Source organism: Heterocephalus glaber, unplaced genomic scaffold (genome assembly GCF_053883595.1).
Source record: "Heterocephalus glaber isolate CG9 unplaced genomic scaffold, H.glaber_assembly_v1.0 deba00001572, whole genome shotgun sequence".
NCBI lineage: Eukaryota > Metazoa > Chordata > Mammalia > Rodentia > Bathyergidae > Heterocephalus > Heterocephalus glaber.
In genome coordinates, this window is record NW_028258357.1 from 6,766,882 (window position 1) to 6,791,928 (window position 25,047).

Sequence of the window (25,047 nt, forward strand, 5' to 3'; positions counted from 1 at the left end):
CAAACACTTCTTTGCAATTTTTGTCTTTTAAGTCACTGAGTCTCAATTTTCTTATCTTTGAAATAAGACTGTTAATAATCACTTATCCACCAATTTCTTACAAATATCAATTTAATGCAGAAGGGAGAATTTTAAACAACAAAGAGGACACAAAACTTGCTTGATGGTCCTCTTTTGTCAGGGTCATATGTCTCAGTTTCTTCATGAATAGAATCATGAAACAGAAACAGAAACTAAAGATATGGGAAGAAAGAACACACTTCTTAATTATTTTCACATATTGCAGAATTCTGATTAGGTATGTTGCCTAATAATACACAAACCAGGTGCATGGATAATCCAAAAATCTCAAAGATCCTAAATTTAACTACTTTTGGTAATCTGAAGGGGAAAATATGACATAGACTTTACATATTTTAAAGTCAATCACAATGTGGTTTTAATACATTTCTTATAATATTATAACCATAGTAATTGGAAGTGATGTAGAATCTGTGTTGGGGCATATGTAAATGAAGTAATCACAAGCCAATCACCTTAATTAATACAAAGCAAAAAAAGTTAATAGCAAAGATTAGAATTTATCCTATGCAAATTAATTTGGATGACTTACAGAAGATTCATAGTCAAGAGCTAGTGAATAATACAAGCTGGAGTTTTGACCTCATAAATGTAAATTTAAGCATGTAATTCATACCGTGATTCTACTATATTTGATGCAGTTTTTCAATAGAATGAGCTTTAGAAAGATTATCTTAGCTTTTGAAATCATAGACTGTTAAGCAAGGGGAAACAATGACTTTGTTTAATTTGTAATTTGACACAGATAGCATAGAGTTTGTTACAAAGATACGAAGTCAGAATGTTCCAGAAATAATGTTTACCCACGATCACTGACAGACAAATTTCACGAGCATGGCAGTGATGATTCCATCAGGGAGACAAAACTACTACATGTGCTGTAGAACAAGTGATTAGAGGGATTATTGGCCTAACTGTGAGAACTGGCTGAGAATTGTATGGAAGGTTATTTCTTTCCAGACTAGAAGTGGCCCTACGTTTACTGCCAGGCAACAGGGCCAGGAAGAAGGAAGAAAACCTGATCTAAACCAAGGGAAAGCCAGCAAAACCTAGCAGCTTCAAGAAAAAAGTGCAATCCAAAAGCACAAACTGGAATTACGATGTGGTGATGTAAAGAAAGACCTGGGGACTTCAGCCAGAGCTGCTTGCTCACCTGTCCCAGGGCTCACAATGGACCTAGTGAGTGTGGCACACCAACAGGTAAGTTAGCATTTCAGCCACAAAGGGAGCGCTTTGACATGCCTGGAGCCCAGCACTAGCCTCAGGCCTCGATGGCTGTTTTTCACTTTCACCTTCCTAATTCTGTATAACTTGTTCTATGATTAGCTATAGTTTAGAACTATGTCAAGAAGGCAATTCTGGGAAAGCTACCCCCGGCTTAAATGACAGTATAAAACCATTTTAACAAGATTTTGGTAACTGTTTCCCAAATTATGTAGGGCCTGAGTTAAAATAGCTAGGGACACAGTGGAACAGCCTCTGTTTAAAATGAGATGGGCAGATGGTTCAGCATTGGAATTTCAGTTTCAACATTTTCAGTTCTGCGGATTTTTTGAACAAGTAACTTAAATCTTTTGAGCCTATCTAATCACCTGTCATCAAAGTATAGTATTATGTATATGTGGCCCTATTTTGAACATTGAAATGAAAACATATTAATCATTTAATGCAAATTTTTACTCATAATAGGTGCTCAATAAATGAGTTTATTAAACATTTGACATCCAATCTGTGCATTGAAACATGGGACACAGGAAATTTATCTAGAACTTTAGCCTCAACTTTTAAACAATGGATGGCTGGGCATTCATCCAAACAGGTAATTGAACTAAAAAATCGGCGATCTGGGACCTGTTTGTATAATCAATCAAACATTGACCACATGCCACCTTTCTATTAAAGAGGAAACTATCACAGAAATAAATTGCTATTTATTTTACAGTTACAATTAAGGACATAAAGAGATTAAATATTTCCACAAGAAAAATAAATTTTTATAAAATCATCAGATTTAATCACGCCTAAGAATGACTCAGAAGAAATTATTTACCATCTCCAGAGAGATCAATAGATTGGTGATGAATTATCACAAATTTCCTTTATGTAAGGCATAATAGCTGACATATTTGAGGATTTCTGTTTATATTATGACCATTGACCTTTGTCTTAAGGGTACTCTCTTATTAACTTTAAGGCCAGAAAAAACAGTACTGAATATTCATACCTGTGCATTTTCCAACTGTTATTTTAGCATTTGACCTTCTTTCACAGAGTCATCCTTGCTTTTGTGCTTCAAAATCTATTATATTTCTCACTGCCACACTTTTCAATTATTCCAGAGAAGAAAGTATAGCACATACCTTTTGATCACTGGTAGATAAAATTGCATGCGATATTTTACTTAATTTCATTTTGTCCTACAAGACAATCAATTTGATTATCACTTACTATATTGAAGTTCCAAGTTCAGTAATTTACCCCGGATTTCATACTCGTGGCTTGCTTGTTCACTATCCGGGGTATGATCACGAGATCTGTAGTTTTTTTCCTATACTCTGTAATTTGTATCAGCAATTCTGTAGACATGAAAGTTACAGAAACAAAGAACAAAGTTACACAATCAGGAACTGTACCAGGACTGGCAAGATTATAAGAGTGAGAGTATGAAACTATTTCTACTGAACTGTCTATACAGTGCAGCATCGAAGTTTGACAATTTTTGTTTAATAAGAACAATTTTATGATGATAACCTAGACAGATAAACAAGTAAAGATTACTTGCAAAAGTCCTCTCACACAACTAGAAAGAGGTAGTTTTTCACAGATCCTAATACTTGAGAGAAGGGGAAGGCTACTATGTATTCAGGGAAATCCAGCATCATCTCAAATTAGGGTTAGGGTTAGGGTTAGGGTTAGATATAGAAATGTCCAGAAATTATGCAACAGCTGAGTATTCATCTAGCTTTGTTAATGTAGTGGGTTAATTTTGCTGATATAAGAATCTCATATCTTTAAACACTGTTAAGTTCCAAACTTTTATGTCCTCATTTAATTTGCTTCTCCAGAACTCAACAATGGATATTAGTGAAATCAATATACTAGTATTCCATAATATAATCTAAAATCTTGAAATGTTGTATAAAAATTCTTTTGGAATAGTAACACTCTTACATTAAATTGCCTTGATCCATATATTTGCACTACAATCATCTCCAATATGTCATTCCACAAAATCGAAGAGTAGTTACAGTGAAATATGGAGTTAAGCAGAAACTTTGGTTGGTAAATGTTTAGGCAAAGATGAGAATATTACCGTTCTGCAACTCAGGTAGACTGATGCAGTTGGAATATATACTGTCACCTGATCATTGGCCAATATATTTCTGTAATTTTTATTTACTTTGGAGTGACTTTCTGACAACCATTTTTGATATTAGCTCAAACTAAACTGCTGACCAAATCTCACTGTTGAAAATAATCTTTAATTTATTATCTCAAATGAGCTTACAGATAAATATTTCTGTGTAATCAAAAATGATATTTTTATTTGTGTGTTATCAAGAAAAAAATCAATTATAAATTATTGTTTATAATGTTCCTTATGGAAGTTAGATTTCTATTAGCGAATGGTAATGTTTGCTGACTGTATAAAAAGTGCAGACAATAGTCAATGGATTCTTGAGCTAGTCAAAAGCACTTTCAATTGGTGAAAAGGTTTAAATATAGGTTTATGAAAATTTGTCCCTGTGCTCACTTCAGCAGCACATATACTAAAAAGAAACTTTGTCTCAGAAGTACTTTTAAAACTTGATCACTTCCAAATGTGTTGCCATTGTTTGTAATGTGTCCAATAACTTTTCATGAGCAGAATTTTATAAAAGCAGGAACCAAAATTCATACAATTATACAAAATAATAAAATGTAAAAAAATGAAACTTTAAGGTTGTTCCTAATTCTAAACTCCCAAGATTATATGAAAAACTTGTTGATGATGTATAATCACTAATTTATTGAAAAGTTATGAATTGGGCTCCAATGGAGTAGAAACTTGTCCTTCATACTTGCAATTTATTACTCCACTCTGTGTTAGGAAGAAAAACTATCTCCTAAAGAAGTCCTTGTCCTAATAAACCCCAGAATTGTACATCTGTTAAATTACATGACAAAGAAATTTAAGGTAAAGGATGGAATTAGTGTTGCCCATTAGTTTATTTTAAAACAGGGAGGCTCTCCTCAATTACTTTGGTCGGCCAAATCTAACTTCAAAAGCTGTAAACCTGAAAGAGGAAAACAGAATCTTCAATGTCAAGGTCATGTGATGTGGGAAAGACTGACCAGCACTCATTGGCCTTGAACATGGAAGGCATCCATGCATGAGAGGATATGGGCAGATTCTAGAACCTAGAAAAAGCAAGGTAACAGATTCCCCTCCAGCCTTCAGAAAGGAATACATCCACACCAGAACCTGATTTTAGTCCAGTAAGACCCCTTTTGAACTTTTGATCTCCAGAACTGAGATAATAACTTTGTATTATTTCAAACCACTAAATTTATAAAAATGTATTACAGCAGCAATAAAAACAAATACAACTACAACAGGAATATGTTATAATGAAGGTAGCAAAGATAGCAATATGATTATGAACAGAATGTTTAATTTAGCTTGTGGTGACAGTAGGAAACAACAAACAAAAGCTTTCCTACTGAATGACAGAGAGTGAAGCTGAGTTGTAATGAAGAAGTAGGATTTTCTGAGAAACAAATACCGGAGAATGGCTTTCTGAGCAGAGAGAATATTACGTGCCAAAAAGAGGCAAGGAAATGCAGATTATATGTGCCTAGAGCAGTTGGCATGTAAGTAAGTAGAATGAAAGCTATGTTTTGTGTGTCATACTGAGGTGAGTGTATTTTGTCCTGCAGGGATAGAGGAACCAGTGTGTTAAGGTTTAGATCTAAAACCCCCAAAAGCCTCAGGTGTTTGGCAGGCGGTTGGCTCATGGGGGCGCTATACGCATCAGTGAATTCATCCAATGATGAGTTCCACGTCTGGATGTGCTGCTAGGAGGTGGGTCCCACTTGGAGGTGGGTCTCTGGGAATGTGACCTAGAAGGGTATTTTCTTGTCCACAGCTCTTCCCTTCCCCTTCCCCCTCCCCCTCCCCCTCCCCTCCCCTCCCCTGCCCTCCCCTCCCCTCCCCTCCCTTCCCTTCCTCCCTGGGTGCCTGGGTTCATGCCTTTATCCTCTGCCATGCCCGGCTACCATCCTTTTGCTGCCTTGGAGCCAGCTCAATCTGGACTGAAACCAAAATAAACCAAAATAAATCTCTTTTCCTTTTAAATTGCGAGTGTTGGTTGGGAATTTTGTCCCAGAGACAAGAAAATAACTAAGCCACAGGGTGAAGAGAAGAGGCTGAATTCATAAAACTGATAAGAATTATAATAACTCATTTTAATTAATTAATTTTAATTTTGGGGTTCTAACTACATTTTGATATTTTGTTGCAGTTATGTTTTTATAAACCAGCTCTAAAAATACCTCCATTTATAAGATTCATGGGTTCTCTGTTATTTAATGCTTATTCCAAGGCTGATCTCAGAGTGGTACCAATAAATGTTGACCCATGAATATGTCCACAAGTGGCTCTCCTATGCTAGCACAAGCCACCTCCAAAATTCCATTTTCATGTGTTCTACAGATAATAATATGCCCAGAAAAATAAGACCTATGACTCCTTCTCTTTATATATTTTGTTCCTCTCTCCTTCCAATATTTGAATGAGAATAGAAATACTCCAGATATGATTCCAGGCTCCTTGACGCTATCTCCACTTTTGTGACCCATGTAAACCTTTCACCTGTTCAACACACATTTATCACAAGAAGGAGATACAGCCTGAACTCTGAGTTTTACCTGTGAATCAGAAGCCATCATGTTCAGCCTACTAACGGGAAGGGTCTATTTTCCTCCTTTGTTTTCCAGGCTCCCTATTTTCATAATGCATTTCATCACCATCATCATCATCTTTATCTTTATCCTTATCATCAGAAATCTTTTTATTTTTCTGCATATTATATCTGACCTCAGCTTATCTCTCACATAAATTTAGCTAACTTCCTTTACTGATATCATCTTAGACTCTTTTCCAAAGAAGATGATACCTCATTCTTTACAAATAAAGCAATATCCAATTTTCCCCCACATAGATGTCCTCCAATAATTGCAGATTTTTCTATAAAACTCCTTCCCACCTACCACAACTACCATATAGGTTTATTTGTTCTAATGAGAAATAATATTTATAAGCTCAGACAACTACAATTGTATAGTATATGTAATTTGGTAACACTTTTCAGTGAAATCTTGTTCCCGTGTTGTTTATCCTTAATTTACTAAAAGGAAAAAGTTTTAAAATAAAACAAGCAATAAAATCTTACAATTTTATACAGGCAGCAATGCTTCGAATGCTGAGGTCAATAAGGAAATATCAAATTAATTACTTCATTCAATAAATATTCATTAAACATTTACTCTTTACCAGGGATTGTATAAATTCTTTATTTATCAGGAATTGCTTAGATACTGGAAGTCCAGGCCTGAAAAAGACACAACAATTCTTATCCTCAAGAAATTGACAACCTACAAAAAGGATAAATATATTTTAATCCCATAATTGGCTAAAGTTTTTATGTCAATCCATAAATTATTCAAGTTACCCTTTGCAAAAATGATTAAAATTGTGGAAAGTTCCTCTAAATTTCAGTTAAGTATGGAAAGGTTAAAATGTGTGACAATATTACAGGGCTCTTAAAAATTCCACTTTGTGTTCATTTCTCTCTTGCATTTCCTTCACTGTCGGAATTTGTATGGTACTGAAAGCATGTATTTCTTTTGTGAGTGACTGAATATTTGAGCAATTCAACAGCATGTTTTGTGAGCTTAGGGCAGTGCATCAGTGCAAAAATGCCATAGGCCACTAAAGTGTCAGCCCATTAGGTGAATGTTAATTCCATTTGTAACATTCCTAGGCATCACCAACAATTGCAGTCTTGTCTCTTTTGGGTCATTTTGAAAAGACACACGAACAGGCATGCACACACATACACACATATTCATTCTATTTTTGTTTCATAACTTTTGTCATATATATTTGTATACATGTATATAAATGGTCTCATAACTATTAATTAATAGATTAAGCTGTCTGCAGTTCATTTAAGATTTTTATGTCAGATTAAATTCCTCAGTATTTTCATAGGAATAATACATATATCTAAATGACATTTCAAAGTATTTTTAATTATTGAAAATACACGCACAAAAAAAATAAAGAAGCACTATCATGTCAGTTTTCCACTCTGAAAATTAAGAAGCTATTCCAAGGATCTCAAGAAAATGGAAAACTTTTCTTTTGCTAGATTTTCACCAGCATTTATTGAATACCTACTGAAGGTACATTCTGTATTCAGAGCAAAGAGGGAGAAAAAAAAAGGAATCGAGAAATTAATATTTTCTGAATAAAGAAAGAAACGTGAAATTATAGGTCCCATTCTCAAGGATATAGGACCATGGAACATGTGATATACACGAAATTAGAATAGCATGGCACTTGATAAGAAATTAAAGTTTTAAAAGACAAAAAATAAATATTGTGGGCCATTAAATGAGTAAGACTACATTTTCCTGAGAGGGACCATTGAAGATTTCATAGAAGTAGCATTTCAGTATATTCCTGAATAAAACCAAAATAATAATAGGCGCTCAAATCTAAGAGTGGACTCAAATAGTAATATAAAAAAGGTTATTTGAACTTCACTATGACTATATTTTTTTAAAATTTTGTACAAAACATTACTTTAAATTTAGAGTAAAAGATACCAAACTTCATTTAATAAGTTAGAAGTGATAGCTTAAAAATAAACTTGGAGGAACTCTGAAAGAAAGGCATCATTCTGGAACTAAGACTAAAACAATATCATTGTCTGAATATGGTTGAGATCTCAAATTTTTCAGGTATTACTAGCTGTGAATCCAAAGGAATGCCACATACTCATTAAATATTCACGTTACAGTAACTCATGCTTCACAACCTTCAATTCTTTATTTCAGTCCCATCAATGCCACTATCTCTATCTATAAATGTTTTCTGTAATAATTCCCCTCTATCTTCTATTCTTGTCCAGCTCCTATAATATGACTTCTATAATATATCAGTGCCCCAGGCACAAGTTTTCCACAATATAACTGCAGCTACAGCTGCTTCCTGCCTGTGTTAGCATCTCTCATTTACTAACTCTTCCCTAATGCTGCTGCCCTGCCCTGGGAATAGTACTTTCACAGGTCCAACAGCAGAAGTAGACATATTCTTGAGTGAAAAGTAGGTCCTCCCTGCAAAGGCATCATCCATTCTTATGGAATCACCAGGACAATTAAATTACACAGCTTCATAATTTAATACAAATGCATTTTTCATATTCAGTCTAAATCTGGGGAACCAACAGTATGGTTTATAGTGAGATGACAAATCACTATCCAATTCTTTTTACTTTCTCCTTTCACTCACAGTTAAAGAGTGGGAATAAACTTTCCTTAGTCTTTGTAGTGTGAACAATTTACAAAACACACCAATTATCTCCTCTAGAATAAAATATGTATGAAAGTCATAAGGCATTTCGAATACCTGCTTTAAACTAAATATATTTTAATAATCATTAAAGATGAAACTGTTTAAACTGGACTCAGCAAATGTCACTGTGAACAGAATGAGCAGTTTAACTTTATGGACATATCCAGCTTCAAATGTTTGTTTTGATGGAAAGTGTTTACTTTTCCTTTATATAACTCAAAGGACCAGAAAAATTGTGTGTTCTCTCTTTATTACATTTTATTGTAGGGGGGTCAAACAATCAGGTCCCCTAAAGATAAATTGAAACTTCAAATTCTTAAAATTACTTCCCCTTTTAAAAGATGGCTTTTTTTATTTTCTTATGACTGAGAATCTTTTAAGGGCATATAACAGAACCCAGATTCAATTGTAACACCCAACTGAATACCAAAAACATAAAATGAACCATGGAAACAGGCTTTCTATCTAAGCCAAGATGACAAGAATGCAGAGCACCAAACAGGGAAAAGGACAGAATATTTTGAGCAGAAATCCTATCATTTTGGGATTTGTTGTGTCAAGACGGCAACTCGGCTACTAAAGAACAGAATAAATAAATGGGATTGGTGTACCAGAGGACGAAGTAGGTCCTTAATTGAATGAAACTGATGAAATAGAGAAAAATCTTGGTTACAACCACTTGGTTATCATGGCCAGAATAGAACTAACCAAAATTTAGTGTGCTGTTTTGTTGCCCAAAGTTTTGAATGGTTTCAGATTCATATGTGAATTATAACCCAAGCAGAGATTGTCCAATTGGAAAGAATCCAGTAAGGGCAAGAAACTGTTGTATCATCTAATGTTAATATTCTGATTTACAGTCAAAATCCCTATCTCTTTTCAAGATTTCAATAACATATCCCTAGTGTAAATTTCCTTATATATTAGATTTAACAAGTGCTATTGAAATGTATCCTCTAAGTCATATTCTTACATTAAAACAGACTTTTATTAGATTTACAATTCTTGTTTAAGGTTATGACATTAGTTCCTATACTGCCTTGCTCTAGGAGTACTATAAATGCAATTTTCTTGGATAAATCAAGCTGTATAACTCAGACAGAATGTTTCGCTGTAGCCCAGGGTGGAAATGTGAGTTCTTTCATACCAGTCAACCTAATTATCTTTTATTTTCATTCTTCCTATCAAAAAGAGTACATTCATACCTTTAAAAAGAGCCTATTAAAGTAGACATCTTCCATTTACATATTTCAGTAATACTATACATACTGTGAAATGGCCAACGGTGTTACTCTAGCTCCTGTTAAAATTATTAGCTTCTTTCATAAGCAAAACTGTCAGAATTTCTTCATTTAAAGTGAAAAGCCTTGACCCTGTTTCCTCCTTGTAACATCTTTATTTTGTAGCAGTGAACATTTGTGCACCATTTAGTCAGTCAGCAAGTATTTACGGACCACCCTTAGGTCATATCCACCCATACAATGGGGCAGCAAAGAGAGCATGAATAAATGTAATTAAAGATAGCTTTCAGTTCTCATTAGATCAAGAGCTTCAAAATAATTTCCCAATCAAATACTAGATAGAGTGGGCAATTTGAGTTTCTCCATTTCTCCCAGAAGATTCTAAATATAGGTCACCCAATATGAAAAATGCCTGTGGAGTAGATAGGGTAAAAATTACATATTATCATGTGGAAATTTTTAGTACTTAAAATAAATATTAAAATAAAACATCAAATTATGACTCATATAGTAAACCAGATCAGAAACAAAGAAATATTCTTTCTACAAAAATAGCTCTCAGAAGTTGTTAATCACCAGACTCTCTAAACTTAACTGATAAAAGAATATACCAATGAGAAGAAAGGAGCAGTGGGCATCTGCTTAGAATTAGAATTCCCCAAAAAAAAAGAGTGGAAACACCATCTAGGCCCTTTTAAATCCATATTTTATACACTATGATGTCAGTAGCCATCTAATACTCCTTGGAATTAGCTAATCTCAATGTTACTTAAAAATATGCATCATTTCTGACTCCCTTTTTTCTGATAATGTAGTCTAATAAACATTTTCCATACATACAGTATCCCTACATTCTTTGAATATTTGTTCTGTGTTTGAGGAATTTCTGGCATTATGAATCATGGCTCCATAAAAGTCAAAATTCAGGTGCTCAGACTTCCGGATTCACCTCTGATCTTTAAAGAGCTCAAAAGCTATCACTTTTACTCCTTACTATAAGAAAAAGGTGGACAAATTGAAAATCAATTATAAGAAAAAGTGATATTTCCATAAAGAAAGATAAACTTGAGTCATTTGTAAGAAAATGGATGCACCTTAAAACCATAATGCTAAGTAAAATAAATTAGACACAGAAGCTTGAATTTTTCTTGGTTTCTCTTCTGAGAAACCCAAATTGTAAAAAAAAAAAAGAGCTAAATAAAAAATATAGGAAGTGGAGAGTTAGATCCTTCTCAAATGGGAATGGGATTAAGAGATTGAAGGAGGGGGCAAACAGGTAAGGGAAAGGAGACAAAAATAATAAGATGTGTTATGGACATGTACTAACACCACAAAAAGAATGTAAACGTCATGAACTGCAAGCATGGGCTAATAAAAATAAATACAAAAAGAAAAAGAAAATAGATGTCATAAAAGGAAAACATCTCAAAAACCTGTAGATATAGTCATAGAAACATAACCAATCTCACAGAAGCTACTGGTACCATGCATTCTGAAGTAAACTAAAAGGTAATTTTGGTGAATTTTTTGGAGACTGAATGTAGACTAGAAAGAAAGTGAGAATCTCCTAGGGTCTGTAGTCTTCATATGAGGCTCCATATTCATGGGATTTACTTTCAAGAAGTTTTACTTTCTTAATATGAAAATCCCAGAAAATGTCTATTCTTGATATGGCCTTGTAGAACATAACAAGAGTTTTCTCTATTACAGAGGTCTATCATCAAGAGAAAAGACATTGCAGAGAAAAGCTGAGCTGGTCCCAGCACCCGGAAGGAAGCTCCCCCACCACCATCCCAAGCTCCTAGGGCAGAGAAGGTGAGCCAGTCCCAGAACCCAGAAGGAAGCTCCCCCACCACCATCCCAAGCTCCTAGTGCAGAGAAGATGAGCCCCACAGGTGCCAGAAGCACCCCCCCCCCGTGGAAATGAGAAGACATGTAAACAAGCCTCAAAAACAGACTTCTGGATCACCTACAGCAACCCCAAAGGGAAACAAGATGGAACAATCTGATACTCAACTACCTGGACTCTCTGAACTGGCAACAAAAGAGGATATGGGAAAAATGAAATCAGAAATAATTACTCAGATAACAGCAAAGATTTTGCTCATGGTGCAAGACATGATTAATAAATCTAGAGAGGACACAGATAAAAAAATAGAGGATCTCAGGAACATGATGGAATCCCAACATAGGAAAAAAATGGAATCCATAAAACAGATGCGAACAGATTTCCAGGAGATTAAAAACTCCATCGAAAGTCTGTGCAGCAGAATGAACCAATGTGAGGGTAGAATTTCAGATATAGAAGAAAAGATTACAATTAGTGACCAGGAAAAGAAAAATTGGTTTAAAATTGTAAGGGAACATGAGAAATCAATCCAGCAGCTTCTAGAAAAACAGAAATCCCCAATTACAGTATTTGAAAATTCAATTAAATTACACAGGGTCAAAAAACAAACCTCAAGGGGAATTTTAAAAAATATTCTTAAATAAATGAAAATACATATAAACTTAACAAAATCTGTGGAATGCTGCAAAAGCAGTAAAGGAAAATGTATAGCTTTAAACAAATATTTCAGAAAACAGTAAATTGGTAAACCAGCTTAGCTTCCACAGTAGGATATTAGTGAAAGAGAGGAATTTAAACATAAAACAATTAAAAAAAAAAAAAAACCACAAATAGTGAACTGCTATGGCTTATACCTAGATGTCCCTCCAAAGCCTCCCAAGCCTAGTGCAATAATAAGTGGGCATTTTTTTTTTTTTTTTTTGGTACCAGGGATCAAACTTGGGTCCTTGCACTTGCGCAGCAGGTGGTGAAACCATAAGCGGGGCTTTTCAGGAGCAGCTGGATCTAGGGTGTGAAATACTGAGATTAATTGTGTGATGCTGGGACTAAAGAAGCCCCGCCCTGCAAATGAGTGCCACCAACCGGATTGTAGCCTGGATGGAGTATGAAGAGACAGAAAAAATGCTGCTGCTTTGCTTCTGCTGCTGCTTGTTGCTTTGCTTCTGCTGCTGCTTGTTGTTTTGCTTCCTTCTGCCTGTCCTGCCTTGCCATTGAGTGTTTCTCCTCTGAAATGCCCCTCTCCCATGCCACCCTGCCTTTGAGCCAGCCAACAAGGGACTGAAACCTCTACAAACTATGAGCCAAATAAACCTTTACTCCTTTAACTTTGGATGTCAGGTATTTTGTCTCAGCAATGAGAAAAGTAACTAAGACATAAGCTTAAAACACAAATCCATGAAATTAAAATATAAAAAAGAAAAATAGCAAGAATATCTAAAGTTGGTAATCTCATAATTTCTAAACATCTAGTCATGTAAACTAAGCCATAAGAGAGACTATACAGATTACCAATATTATGAATGAAAGAGAAATTATCATGACTAATTATATGTACATAAAAAGAATGAAGAACTAATATGAATAATTCTATCTAAAAATTTCTTATCTTAGAAGAAATGGGCAATTTCTTGAAAACACAAACTAAAAAAATTCACACAGAAGAAATAGATCAACTAGATGGGCCTAAATCTATTAAAATTTTTTAATTAATAGTTTAAATTTTTCATCAAAAGAGCCACTGATTTAGATGGTTTCATTGGTGAGTGCTACCAAATATTAAATGAAGAAATAACACCAATGCTTCACAATCTCGTCCAGAAAATTCTATCTCCCAGATTACTTAGCAGTTAGGATACAAAGCAAGTGGCCTTGGTTCTATAGACAAGACATGCCCTCAGAGACTATTTGGGCAAAAGATAGTGAGAAAGCCATTATCTGTGGAAAATTTCATAGAGAATAGTGGTAACTGTCCTTGTGAAGATGGACAATCACCTACTTCTTGGGTTCAGGTAAAAGGAGATTAATCTCTCTGAATGACTTCAATAATGTTCCTAACTATGTAGCTTCCACAGATTCTTACATTTTTTTTTACCAAAAACCATGTATAATTAATCTACCTAATACAAGTTCTGTGGTTGCAACTAGACCAATCTGAGAGGCTCTGCTTATGTATAAGTTAAATCTAATATTAGGTGTCATGCATTGTCTTGGTTTAAAGACAGGATATGCTTATCTCCTTGAGAAGTTTTCTTAATAATTATAAATCAATACCATTTCCCCTTAAAACTAATGTCACATTAAAAACAATTCTCCCATAACAATGTAGCATAATTACCAGAGGGGTCAGCTTGGTTTGGAAAAGACCATGAGTTTCTATCTACACGGACCTGATTTTTCTGTCTTTGGTTTATTATGTTAGAAAGTTACAAAGATTTACTAAATCTCTATTCTTCTATAAATATGGGTAATAAAATCCACTGGCTCTGGAAAGCAGTATCATCAGCCAATTCCCCTTATTGTTGATTAACAAAATTCTAATTTTAATGAGATATCAGTTAGCAAGTCCCCACCCTAAGTGACATCTTTTGATTGATAGTTATCCTACCTGTCAGGATGTTTTGTTTTCTATGTGATCCACCTTTGCTTAAAGAAACCTCATTGAGCAGACACTGAAGATTTCTGAAAGACAGAGAATGAAAGTGAATGCAAACTCAAAAGTGAGAAGCTTTCTTTCTTCCTGCCTTTGAGGACAGGCTTGTAAAGATGGCAGGGCTACAATGCCAAATTCACTAACCCGTCTTCAGAACCAATACGCCAGACAATTTTTCCCATGACAAAAATACATCCTTTAATGTTAAATCTAATTTTATTGGGTTTCATGACCCTAAAAGCATTCTTACTGAAATATTTCTATTGGGTCTTTAATAACAGCTCAATAAGATAACTTTTTAAAACAAAAGAAAGACAAATTAGTCTCCTACTCTAAGAAATCTCAGGACTCCCCATCTCAGTTAATACTCATGATTCTCTCCAATCTTACCAATAAATCTGACATAATCTCTTGCTTCTTTTCTCATGCTCTCTCTGCTCTAACTCTTCTGGCTTCTTGATGCTCCTCTTAGACCCCAGGAAAGGATCTCCCTAAAGATTTTTGCTTTTAACTGTTTCCTCTACATATCTTTCTCCAGTTATACATTCAACTGACTTCCACCCTTCCCTCTTTACTCAGATCTCACTGTCTCCCTGGTTGCCTTGTCCACTTACTTAGCCTAATAAAATTAGCCTAGTTTGCAATTTTATTATTCCTATAACAGTTTTTCATAATGGATAATTTAATTATCTATTATGATCATTATACATCATCTAAATACAGAAGCTACATAGGACAGGCATCTGTATCTCAATGCAATGCCTGACTTAAAGAAGGCGTTTAATAAATATGAATTGAATTAATCATGAATGCATGAATATAATCAAATTCCTTTACACATCCTACCCGTTCAATAAATCCTCTTTTAATTGCTGTGAAGTTTCTTGCATGTCCTTGCCTTCCATCTGGCCCAGGTATATATTAAGATACTCTTGGCTCTTCTCTATAAACCTGTTCTTTCTCTGTAATTTCTTTTCCCTCCATGTTGTTTTTGTACATACAATACAGTGCTGCTATATTTCCTATGATTACTTCTCCTAATTTTACTCTTTGCATACACATTCTCTTTCTTATTCACTTAGCAAAAATTTATTGTGTTCCTGCTACAAGGTAATACAGTAAGTTTTAGACTTTCATAGAAGAATATGACAGTCTAAGCTAATACATACTCCATTAGCTTTCTCTCACATACGGTTAAAATAAATGTGGTTAAAATAATGCATTTACGCTCTTAGGTGACAAATTAATAAAGTTTTTTCCGACATGCCCCAGATCCAGGGTGAATGTGTGTGATGGTAACTGGTCAAGAAAGCAAGGAGATTTAGCATGCAGAACAATGAACTGGAAAATGAAAAGGTCAAGAGAACTGCACAATGAATTATTGTACAAACTAGAGTTCAAGGCTCTGCCACTAAGATAGAAGGACAGGGGTCTTTTCAGAGCATAAAGGAAGTTGCTCTAGGAGCAAAGGAGAATACAAACACAGTAAATTGGTAGAACATAAAACATGCTAACCAAGGATACATATCTTCTTAATGAATCTGCTATCCCAGCAAAGGTATAAAATATGATATATATTTTATGTAATTAGAACTGTTGACTCATCAAACACATTTAAGGAATTGCTGTCTAAAAAGTTATTCTATTTTATTCTTTCCTTCAGCAAGGTTATTTTCAGGCTGTGTTTTTAATGCAGAAATTTCCAATTCTCAATAGCTGTCATAATGCCAACTGAAGAAGTTATTCATCCACAAAAGCTTCCTTTGTTAAAGTACAGATAGCATTATTTATACAATCTGAATGTTTAATGAATGCATACAAATTCAAATGTCAATGGAGATAAACTAAAATTACATTTCTATCAAGGAAAAAGGCTTTTCAACGCAGAATAAGGCTTTTGTTTTAAGGTGAAAAAGTTGAAAAGTGAATCCTAAATCTTTTTTTTAAAGTAAATGACAGAGAAGTGTAATAGGGTTTCTTAAAGGTTATCTTAAAGACAAATATAAAATTATGCCTTTATAAGAGGAATGGTATAGCTATTTCAGTTTATAGCACCGAGAATAGATTAAAATAATATGTTTGTATTGTGTCATAAAGAAAATTGGCAAAAAATCATTTTCAAACTGTTATAAGTATAGTAAATATAATTTAAGCATTTTCCCTATACATTCAGAATGGAGTGGCATGAGCTAAAGTGACACATGCTCCTAATAAAACATTTGACCAGAATTGACATCCACTGAAGAATTTGACCATAAGAAAGATTTACAGTAAAAAAAAGTAAAATTACTTTTTCAACTATATATGAAACATTTCTCAAATAAAATCTCATGCTCAAACTTGTTGTTTTAAGATATTTACTCCTTTGTAGTTGGGAGCTAAGACATCGGAAATGATCATATCCTCTTAATTCTCTCTCATTTACACCCGCATAAGAAAGGACTTTCTGTAGAATCACTTTTTAAAACTTTCCCAAATAACAGGAAGCCACATGGAAGTACATTTAAATTCATTGTCTTTATAGATGCTGCTCAGCAAGGTTACTCAATCTGCAGATAGAGCAAATTGCTGAGAACAGTGTGATTTCTGCATTGCTGAGAACACAGCCGATAAAACATACTTTGCCATCAAGCCTGTTCTAACCACCCCCCTACAACAAAAGTTTCCACTTCTAAGAAATTTTCCATGAATAGTCAGTAAAGATTTGGACAGTATCCATAAACTAAGGGTTATTATGTGTAAAATATGGGGAGAGGAAAACTCTGAGACAAAAAATGAGTCACTGTCATTGTGAATTTAACCTCCTGTAATAGAGTACACTAATATGGTGATATAAAATATGATAACTAATAAACAACAAAAATTTTTTCTCACAATTTTGGAGCCTAAAACTCTGAGATCACAATGCCAAAATGAGCAGGTTCTGGTGAAGGCTTTCTTCTGGGTTGCATACTAATGACTTCTTGCATCTTCTCATGGTACAAAGAAGTAAAGAACTCTGAGGTTTCCGGTATAAGGACACTAATCCTACTCCGAACAACCTGCCACATTTCACAAGGTCACACTTTTTATTACCATCACATCAGGGTTAGGATTTCAAACATATGAATTTGGAGTGGACACAAACATTCATTCAATTGTAGCCAGAAACCTTCTAGTACCATCTTCTCATGCATAAATTATCTACTCAGGCTGTTTGAGAGAATAACTAATTATCACAGAATACTGTACATACATAAATTGCAACTCTTATGGACCCTAAAAGAAGCGACTTAGTTGTCTACTTGAGAAAGAGCTCAAGGGCAAATCAACACACAATTAGAACAACTGCACTAGTGAATTTCAATTTGATGTAAATGTAATTCTTTCCCATGCAAGAGATAGCAACCTAAGTTAAATGATTTTAAAAGTAAAAGGTAATTTACTGTCTCTTATAACAAAAAACTGTGAGGTTAGTTTGCAGCCTAGAGTCTTAAACAATATTACAAGATACAGCCTGTATCACTTGACTTTTCTAAGCCCTAGTTTCATTCCATTAAAAGAAAGTGACTTGATATGATATTATAACAGATTATGACCAATTTCAAAATCTGACCCAAATTGAAAGTTTAAGAATTCTGAATGAGAATTATGAGTCTTCTTAAGAAAATTATATATTAGTTTTCTCCAGAAGGACCTCCAGACACAAGAAAAGGTTATATATTGGAAGAGGAATATATGCTATTACCAAAGACTGCATCAAAATTATTTAATATCTGAGGACTAAAATTCCACTTTGTTCCATCAGGGTTTCTCCTTTTCAAAGTGAATAATACCACATTCTGTGACAAAAGAGTTTAGAGATACCTTTAAAGACTTTGGAAAGGAAGGTATTGTGTTCAATAATACATGACAATTCAATTCTATTTCAACTACCCAGCAGACTGACAGATTTGGGGCTGTAACAATGGATTACTCTAAGGATATAAATGTAAGGTGACCTTCATAGTTTACTCATCCAACAATAATAATACATAAATTTTTTCAAGTTCAAATGGAACAATCATGAAGGGAGAGGGTATGAGCCATAAAAAAATTCTATCACTTTAAAAGAAGAGAAATAATACAAAGTACATTCACAAACCACAATGGAATTAAGCTAGCTATTAATAAGAGGAGATAGGATAAATATATTAATTAAACAACATACTAAAAATAATACAAAGAGAAAGCTCAATAAATTTTAAGAATACTTAAAATGAAAATGTAATCTATCACAATCTGTACATGCAATGAAAACAGTGTTTTGAAGGTTATTCATAGTACTAAATGCATCACATATTCTGAATATTCTAAGTTTTCACATTAGGACAATAGAGAAGGAATAGTAACTTCAGCCATGAAAAATCAGAAGAAAAATTAGCAAAAGAAAACATAAATCAATGAAATAAACAATTCAGTACAAAGCTAACAATGTTATCTGTTGATTTTTTAAAAGATCAATAAATCTTATAAATGTCTAGCAAGACTAACCACAAACAAGAAGGAGAAAGTTACAAATGACCAATATCAAATATGAAGAATGGATAATCCTTACTGACCCTCTGGAAAGAAGACAGAAGGAGTAGTGCTGTACAGATTTGACGTTCAGGTTTGTTAATTTAGACTGAATGGATCAATTCTTTGAATGATACAAACAACCAAAGCTCATAAAAGGAGAAATAATCTGGATAGGTTGTATCAGTTAAAATTTGTCTAATAATTAAAACAGTGAGAGCCACACTTAACAGTCAGCTTGATTCGCGTGGGAGCCACTTGCGGGATTAGTAAGGCTCACTTCTGAGTACGTCCAGGTGGGAAATGGAGGCGTGACTTGGGGCCCTATGTCTGGTCCCTCACACATCTTCTCTGGCACTGTTTCCTGCACTGTTTTCCAGCTGTCATGTACCAAGTAGCTTCGCTCTGCCACACTCTTCTGCCTGATGTTTCTGCCATAGAGCCAGACGATCATGAACTAAAACTTTGGAAGCCACTAACCAAATAAACCTCTCCCTCTTTAAATGCGTCAGGTATTATGTCTAGCAACAGGAAATCTAACTAATACAAAATACTTCAAAAATATACACATATGACATTGATTTTTGTATGCGGTGAGAGATAAGGTTGCATTTTAATTTTGTACATATGGATATCTAGTTTTCACAGGACCATTTGTTAAAGATGCTGGCTTTTCTTTAATGTACTTTTTTGGTACCTTTGTCAAGAATTACATGGCTATAGCTGTGTGATTTATTTCTTTGTCCTTTTTTCTATTCTGTTGCTCTATATGTCTGTTTTCATGTAAGTATAATGTTGTCTTTGGAATTATGGCTCTGTAGTATATTTTGAAATTGGGTATTATAATACCTACAGTATTGCTCTGTTTGTTCAAGATTGCTTTTGCTAGGCTAGATCCTTTGTGCTTCCTTACTAATTTTAGATTTTTTCCAGTTATTGAAGAATGTCATCAGTATTTTGATTGGGACTGAAATGAATCTGTGATTGCTTATGTAATGTGGCTGTTTTAACACTATGAATTCTGCTGATCCATGAATATGGAAGGTCTTACAGTTTTCTAGCATCTTCAATTTCTTTCTTCAATGTTCTGTCATTTTCAGGGCAGAGCTTTCATCTCTTTGATTAGGTTGATCCCTATGCAATTTTATGTTATACGCATAAGTATGTTATGTGCATATGTGAATATGTAAAATGACACCCATTATTCTATATAATTAATATGCACTAATAAAAAGAAGAAAGGATAGACCTTCATATTTTCACTTGTGAATTCTACCAAATATTTAAGAAAGAAACTATATCATGTGTAAAATCTCTTCTAGAAAATAAAAGTTGAGGAAGCATTTCCTAATTCACTAGCCAAGCATCATTCTTCTAATACTAAAACCAGAGAAGCCATTACAAGAAATGAAAATAAGAATGCAATGATTCTCCCAAATAGAAATGCAAAAGTTTCCAACAAAATATTGGTATATTCAATCCAAAAATATACAAAGAATTATGAAGTATGACTGAATAGCATTTATTCCTAGTATGAAAGGGTGATACAACATTAAAAAATACAGTGGAATCTTAAGTTACAATCACCTTGACATAAGAACAACTTGGGTTAATTAGGTTAACAGAAGATTCATCTGCCTCTTATTGTCTATAGCATGTACCTAGATAAACATCCAGATCTTAGCTGTATTGACTTACAACAAACTTGAGTTACTACTAGCCCTTGGAACTGATCCTGCTCCTAAGTCAAGGGTCCACTGTAATTAATCAGTCATATTGACAAATTAAGAGAAAGATCATATATTCAACTTGAAGCAGAAAAAGTATGTAAAATACATAACACTTTCTTCTGAAAAAGCTACCAGTACACTCAGCATAGATAGCAATTCCTTCAAATTGATAAAGAATATTTACAAAAGGTTCCAGAAAGCATACTTAACAATCTGAAACTGGTGTTTTCTTCTGGAAGTCAGGAACAAAGCAAATATGTTCTCTGTCAATGCATCTATTCAACACTCTCCTTTCTACAGCAATAAGAGAAGAAAAAGAAATAGAAATCATATAGATTGAGAAAAAAGAAACAAAACTGGTTTTGCTCACAAGATGGCATAATTACCTAAGCAGAAAATTCCTAAGAATCTTCAGTTTCAGAAACTAAGGAGCAAATGCTGAAAGATTTCAACAGAGGAGACTAGTGTACAAATATCAGCTACTTTTATGTAAAAATGGTAGAATTTGATTTTTTAAGATTTAAATACAAGTTAAATATCACCAAAAATAAAATGCTTATGTTAAAGATATGTATATAATTTCTATGCATAAAACTACAAAATTTGATTTAAAAAAAGATCAGTAAAGATCTAAATAAAAGGAGAGATGTTCTGTATCCTAGATTAAGATTTTGATTCTTCTCAAAATGATCTACACATTGACTACAATTTCAATCAAAATCCTGTTAAGCTACTTTGTGGAAATGGCAAATTGATTACAAAATTTATGTGGAAGTCTAAAGCCTCAGAATAACAAACAAAGTCCTGAGGAAGATGAACATAGCTGAAAACTCATTTAATACGATTTCAACATTACTATAAAACCATAGTAATCGGAAGAATGGTATTTGCAGAGAAATGATATAGGTCAATAGAACAAAATAGAAGTCCAGAAATACATCCAAAACAAATGCAAATACAGTCAACTCATATTTGGTAAAAGAGCAAAGGCAACTCCAAGGAGAAAAAATAACCTTTTTAATAAATAGTATTAGAGTTATCATATATCATTTTTATAAAAATAAACTAAATGCATACTTTACATCTCATACAAAAAATCCTCCAAGTCTGATATAAAACTATAAAACTTCTAAGAGAATATATGAGAAAAATTGATATGACTTTTTATTGAAATGAATGTTTAGATACTACATAAATGTGTTCCTATGAAACATTGACAAATTGGATTCTATTAAAAATATCTTTTCTTTTGTGAAGACAAAGAGAATAGAATAAGAAGCCACATATTTAGAGAAAATATTTGCAAAACACTTGTCTGATAAAGAAATCGTGTCCAAAATACATAAGAATTTAAAATTTAACAATAACAAAATTGTCCAATTTAAACATGGATACAATATTTGATAATTTATTCTAAGAAAATTATCAGATGCCTGAATAAACTATCAACAAAGAAGATGTAAATAAACATATGAAAGGATTCTTAGCATCACTTGTCACTAGGGAATTGCAAATATTAAAATCACAATGAGATACCACTCCACACCTCTTAAAATGGTTAAAAATCTAAAAACAAAATCACAAGACCAAATTCTGACAAGGACATGGAACAACAGAAACCCTGACTTTAATGAAAAATTGTACAGCTGCTTTGAACAGTTTAGAGGTTCTTATAAATTAAATATAGTCTCATCACACAATCTAGTAATTGCATGCCAGGTGTGGTGGTGCACTCCTATAATTACAGCACTGAGGGTGCTGAGGAGGGAGGATTGCCACGAGGCTGAGGCCAGCCTGGGCTACATAGTGAGTTCAAAGACAGCCTGAACTACACAGCCAGACCTTGTCTTTAAAAGAAAAAATAATCCAGTAATTGCAATTATACTCCTAGTCACCAATTCGACTAGTTTAAAAACTCATGTTCACACAAAAACTTTTATGTGAATGTTTATAATAGTTTTATTCATGTTTTCTAGATAGTAGAAGTAGTGAAGGTGTTTTTGTTTGTTTGTTTTTTTAATTTTTTTTTTTGGTACCAGGGATCGAACTCGGGACCTTGCGCTTGTGAGGCAGGCAGCAGCAGAACCACTGAGCTAAATCCCTGGCCTCTTATTCAAGGTCTTTTGCAATAACTGAATGTATATATAAGCTGTGGTACAGACACACAATGGAGTATTAATCAGTAATAAAAAGGAATGAACTGCTAAGCTATTCAACAACTTGGATGAATCATGAGTATATAGTGACAACTTCAGGAAGCCAGTCCAAAAATGGCTACGTACTTTACAATTCCAATTAAATCGTATTCTAAAAAAAAAAACTATAGGAAAAGTAAAAAAGAAAAAACAAGCATTTTCTAGGAGTTTACAGGAAAATAAGGAGAATTGAAATAGCAAAGTATGAAGAAATGTTTATCATAGTTTATCATATACTATACTATATTGTATTTATGGATTTGGGACAATATGCATTATTGAAAACAGAAAATATGTGGAATTTTAAAAAGAAATTTAGGAATTGGAAGAACTTAGGATGCAATGCATAATGTAACAGAACACTAACAATTATCAAATGTTAAACCATGTATTATGGAGGCAAGATAAGGGAAACGAATGGAAAAAGTGGGGTCTTTATAAATAAAGACTAAGGACATTATATATGCACATTGTGCTATAGTTGGTAAAGATTTTGCACAATGCAAAGAAGATTCTCCTACTGCTGTATGTGTTTATGGAAACTGAATGATTAAGAAAAGGGATAGCAGATTATAGGAGCCAGTTTTCTCACTGTTGGACTCAAAGATTTATAAATAAACCATGGAAAGAACCCACAGTGATTTATTTGGTAATGGATTGGTGTTAGAGACAATAACATGAACTACTGTTTAGTTTAACATAAATACAAGTGGTTCCATATAGAAATATTCATAGATATGAATATATACATGCATTAATATATACACCCAAAAGCAACAAGCACACCTTGCACTTAGATTTGGTGTCCAATAACATTCTTCAATTCAAGAACCCACAGCTCCTTGGCGAGTCAGCTAATCCAGGACAAGAGCAAGAAATACATAAAATGATCTGGTAGCAACATGTAATGGCTGAAAGGAGGTATTAAAAAAATCGAGGGGCAGGGATTTACCTCAGTGCCTCAGTGGTGCCTCTGCCTGCCTCACAAGCACAAGGTCCTGAGTTCTATCCCTGGTACCAAAAAAAAAAAAAAAAAAAAAAAACGATGGGAGAATGTGAAAGAGGAGAGAGACAGAAGTCAACTGAAAGAACTACAATAGTAGCCAAAGCTGAAACAATTTGAGCAAACAAATTAAAGGAGTATTAAAACATAAAGTATAAACTAATGTGCAAGAATTCATAGTGATATAAATATTTGATTAGATCAATAAATAACAACAAATACATGGTGCCAAATAATTCCAAATAATTTGCATAGATAGTCCACCCTCAAGGAGATAGAGCATAACTCTTCTCCTCTGAAGTGTGGGATAAGTGACTTCTTTCCAAAGAGTATATAGTATGACAAAGAAGAATAAAAAGTAAACTCAGAGTGAGGCACCAAGGTTAACATCAACAGAGGATAATATATTTCCTGGATATAATGTGATGACAATGGTACAGTAGCTCTGTCGTCTTTTCCCAAGAACACATAACTAGTACAATCAGGAAAAAACATCAAGAAAGAAAAATATTGAAGAATGTTCTACAGAATACCCCATCACTACTAATCTAACCTGTTACCTTCATTAAAAATTCTCTAGAAAGTTTGAAAAACTGGAATAGGAGGGCAAGGAGATATGACAACTGGATGTACCATGATATATTGGATAGTACACTGAAAAAAGTACATATTAGGTAAAAATGTAAGGAAATATGAATAAAGTAGAATCTTATAAATTAATACTTTTAATATGTATTAATATCAATTAACTGTAACCTATGTACCATGCAAACATAAGATTCTGGTAATAGTGAAAACAGGGTACATAGTATAATAAAATTCTTTATAATATTTCTGGAATTATAAGTATTTTCTAAAACACAAAAATCGTTAAGAAATACAATTTTCAAAATAACCAATAGGCCATTTTTCTTCCATTAGAAGGTACCTTTTAAACAATAAGAAAGAAAACTGTCCGTAACTTTCATGCTTCAGTCATGGAAGAGAGCATTCTCTCAAGTGGCTAGATAACAGGCTTCTTGACCACAAAATAAACTTTTAATAACACTTGCAAAAACTAAAACTGTCTTCCAAAATGTGCCTTTGTTGAAGTATTAAACCACAGTTGAGCTTTAACTTTTTACCTTCTTTCTATTAAA

General features: G+C 33.6%; 1 long non-coding RNA gene across 1 annotated transcript; it reads right to left on the reverse strand.

Annotated features, from left to right (window-relative positions):
• Positions 1 to 505: 505 nt before the first annotated feature.
• On the reverse strand, positions 506 to 25,047 carry LOC147823556 (uncharacterized). Its single transcript, XR_015443669.1, has 3 exons — positions 24,837 to 25,047; positions 14,400 to 14,473; positions 506 to 2,657 (listed from the first exon to the last, which is right to left on the reverse strand). It is a non-coding gene; the product is annotated as an uncharacterized LOC147823556 (long non-coding RNA).